Here is a 4,813-nt window from a genome sequence, read left to right on the forward strand (position 1 = left end):
ACTTGTGTGGTGCCATGTGTAATGCACTTGTGCTGGTGTCATGTGCATTGCACTCGTGCTGGTTCCACATAAGATGCTCTCATGCCAGTGCCATGTAAAATGCATCCATAAATGCAATGCATAAAAGGCATCCAGCCAAAATAGACAATTGGAACCTGGGCAGTTCTCTGGCTGGCCGGTTCCTATCACACTGTCCAACCCATGCCAGCATGGAAAACGAATATTGATGATGATGATGTTTCTATGGTTGGATGCCATTCCTAACATCAAGCCCTTTACAAAGTATACAAATCCTTATTTTCATGGCACCAGTACTAAACAGATTGTTACATCTTTGACAAGACTAACGTGTTCACCCACCTTCACAGTTAACAAAGAGTACTGGATGCATTTTATGGTGTCAGCTTTGGAGAGCCAAAAGAGTGATAACAAAAGATGGGTAAATAGCATGAATGATGAATATTATTGATGTGAAATGATTAGGAAGAGGAGAGTATAGGAAGAGTGTATGTGGTACATGCAGATCTAATGAAGTTTTCTTTTAAGTATTTATCTTGTGACAGTGACAGAGATAGGGTGATAAGAATGAGAGAGGGAAGGGTTGACTGTTGAAGTGGTCAAATAGGTCCCACAAAAGCAATGTCCAGTGACTAAAAAGATCCACTGCTATCATTTGTCACTTCAGCAGCGTTGTACAGTGAGAGTTTTCAAGAAATGAGCAATAAGGTATGGATACTAGCAACAAGAGTGATAAAAGCAAAGATGATAAGAGACATGGATGATGGTGATATAGATGATAGGTGAGTGATAAGAGGGATGTGTGGTAAGAAGAATGAGTGTTAGATGCATTAAGGGATGAGGCTATTGAAGAAGCGAGTGATGTAAGCCTGATAGTGTGTGTGGTCTGTGTATATTGGTGAAATAAACATCAGAGATACTTTGCCCCATGCAGAAATTGCCAGAATAGCTGAGATATTGCAACTTCAGATGAATCCACCACAGTAACAGAAACCCTTCCACATCATTAGCAGATATCTCAGGATCACAAGCATTTCACCCTCTAGCCTGTATGCTTTGCTTTAGTGGGGCAGCATGAACTGAATTAGTCTTCACCTGCAAAAGGGTTCCATCTGTTATCTCTTGTCAACCACAGCCATCTTGATCTGGTTTCACCTGCCATGCCTATCTCCTTGGTGGCTCACTTGTTTGGATTCCAGACTGATTTTTTTTTGAGAAGTAGTACACTGATCTCACTGGAAAGCCACAGCAGCCAACATCAATAGGGAATGAGGCAGTGTGCCATCCTTTTACACTGTGCCCCTTTGCTAAAGGTGTGTGTGTGTGTAAGTATATATATATATCATTATCATCATCATCGTTTAACGTCCGTTCTCCATGCTAGCATGGGTTGGACGGTTCAACCGGGGATCTGGGAAGCCAGAAGGCTGCACCAGGCTCCAGTCTTATCTGGCAATGTTTCTACAGCTGGATGCCCTTCCTAACGCCAACCACTCCGTAAGTGTAGTGGGTGCTTTTTACGTGCCACCTGCACAGGTGCCAGGCGAGGCTGGCAACGGCCACGGTCGGATTGGTGTATTTTACGTGATTAATTAATTAATTGATTAATAATTAATGATTTTACCAAGTAGTTCAGTAAACTTAAACACAAATTTTTATAATTATGAGTATAATTATAAAACTTTGTATATATATATAGGTGCAGGAGTAGCTGTGTGGTAAGTAGCTTGCTTACCAACTACATGGTTCCGGGTTCAGTCCCACTGCATGGCATCTTGGGAAAATATCTTCTACTATAGCCTCGGGTTGACCATAGCCTTGTGAGTGGATTTGGTAGATGGAAACTGAAAGAAGCCTGTCGTATATATGTATATATATATATATATATATGTGTGTGTGTATGTATATTCGTGTGTCTGTGTTTGTCCCCCTAGCATTGCTTGACAACCGATGCTGGTGTGTTTACGTTGCCGTTACTTAGCGGTTCAGCAAAAGAGACCGATAGAATAAGTACTGGGCTTGCAAAGAATATGTCCCGGGGTTGATTTGCTCGACTAAAGGCAGTGCTCCAGCATGGCCGCAGTCAAATGACTGAAACAAGTAAAAGAGTAAAAGAGTATATATATATATATATATATATATATAATATATATTGTCGTTTATATATATATAAACGGACGCTAAACGATGATGATGATGATGATGATGTCATAATTTAATGTCTGCTCTCCATGCTGGCATGAGCTGAACCATTTTCATAGAGCTAGCTAGCAGGGAGCTGTCTGGACTCCAACTGTCTGTTATAGCATGGTTTCTAAGGCTGGATACCTTTTCTCATGCCAATCACTTAATAGAATATGCTGGTTGCTCTTTTACATGTCACCATCACGGGTGCTTTTATATAGCACTGACATGAGTGTGTTAACGTAGCACTAACACAAGTGCATTAATGCACCACCAGTACAGGTGCTTTTTAAGTGGCACCAGCACCTGGAAGAACAAGCCTGTATGTGTGGAAGACAGCGATTTTACTTAGCTTGACATCTATATATATATGTATATATCATCATCATCATCATCATCGTTTAATGTCCGTTCTCCATGCTAGCATGGGTTGGACGGTTCGACCGGGGATCTGGGAAGCCAGAAGGCTGCACCAGGCTCCAGTCTTATCTGGCAATGTTTCTACAGCTGGATGCCCTTCCTAACGCCATATATCTATGTATGTATGTATGTACACCCACATACACTAATTGCTGTAACTGTATATAAGCATAGTTGCTACATAGCCTTTAGTTAAATCTGAAGTAAAAAAAGTATATGTATATTATTGTCATCGATTTAATGTCCATTTTCTATGCTTTATTGAAACAAGTTTTCTAGGGCTGGATGTGATTCCTATTGCCAACCCACACCTGTTTCCAAATAAGGTGATATTTCCTTATGGCAAGACATGCTTTCTTTGAAGATTGGAAACAAAGAATACTGTTTACAGGATGCTGCTGCCCATTTACAAGTGTCATGCAATGCCAAGACAAGGGAACACACACACACACACACACATGTATGTGTGTGTGTGTATATATATATACTACATATGTGGACAATTCTGTCTGTGGGTGTGTTTATGGAGTTGTTAGCTAACTCCTCCTACATCATTTTATTGATTTTGATGAAACCTGACACGTGAGTAGAATTCATGTCTGGAAGCCTCATGGCATACTCAGATTGTTGAAAAAAATCGATAATAGGGCCCTGGAAGGGATCCTTATATATATCTAATATATTTTATTTTAAAAAACAAAGGAAATAACCCATTCGCCCCTGGAATGGATCCTCATATATAGCCACAGGAAATAACTCATTCATTTTCCTAAATTATTGAGTAAAAATGAAATTGAGTATGCTTATTTCTTAGTATTTGAACTGTTAGAGTTATTTTCACAATTTATCTAGTGCAAACCTTAAACAAATAAATAGTATATTCTTAAACAATAGATCCACTTATTTTGGTTAGTGACTTATTCACGAATATACCAACACTAGCACCCCTGAGGGTAATATTCTCTGTGAATGCACAAAAGCCCTTTTCAGAGTTATTTACTTTGAATTGTTATTATCTCATATCTGATTAGCCTGTTATTACATAACATGTTTCACGATTTTAGTATAAATACCTTATTAGTATTTCCTCCTATATTCTATATACTCTGGGAATGCATTAAAGCCCTTTTCAGGGCTACTTTATTTGAATTCTTACTATCGGGTAACTAATTTCATGTTCTTACATAACTGACTTCACAATTTGGGTATTCATAACTTATTGGGAATTTCTAAAAACGAGATCCTAAATGCACAAAAACCGTTTTAAGGGCTATATACTTTGTATTGTTGTTATAGGATTAGCGAAGCAATTATGAGAACAGAACCAAGGGATAAGCCCCGCTTTCCCGGGAATTACCGGGTACATCAGCTAGTATACATATATATGTGGTGCTACATAAAAAAGCACCCAATACACTGTAAAGTGATTGGTATTTAGGAAGAGTGTCCAGCCATAGAAACCATGCTAAACCATGTAGCAGGGGTTGTTGCAGTCTTCTGACTAGCCAGTTCCTGTGGAACTGTCCATATGTGCCAGCATGGAAAACAAAATTTAAATGATAGTGATCCAAGCTTCTTTTAGTTTTTGGTCTACCAAATCCATTCACAAGTTTAGGGCTGGTCCAGGACTTTAGCTGAAGACACTTGCTTAAGATGCTATGCAGTATGACTGAACCCAAAACCACGTGGATTCATCAACTTTTCTCTAGAACTTTTAACTCCAAAATTATTTTAATACATAATTATATGCTAAGTACTCCAACATTTTCATGTAATAGACATTTATATTTATCCTATATAAGGAATTATGGTCAGGTAATAATCTAGTTCAACAGGTAATTGTTTGAAAAAATATTTTGTTGATGCCCTTGGAAAGTAGGACCTTAATCTTTTCCTTCTCTTCTATTCTAAATGTGAAACCTTTTATCAATGTAAAAAAAAATTTTCTTATCCTTCCAACTAATTAAATCTCCCTATTGTAAGTAACTATTGTACTTCACTTAGTTGTTAGTTCTTCGCCAGAAATTTTTCAAAACTTGCATTTCTCATATTAAATAAGAAAAATTAGCCCTAGGTAAGGGATGTATTTATTCTCCGATGAAGAGCTGTATTTGAAACGTCAGATTTTTATTGTCTTCGTAGGTTATTCACCTCGAGTTGGGTTAGGTTTAGAATAGGGGGCGTTGTTTCG

Source organism: Octopus sinensis, linkage group LG2 (genome assembly GCF_006345805.1).
Source record: "Octopus sinensis linkage group LG2, ASM634580v1, whole genome shotgun sequence".
Taxonomy (NCBI): domain Eukaryota; kingdom Metazoa; phylum Mollusca; class Cephalopoda; order Octopoda; family Octopodidae; genus Octopus; species Octopus sinensis.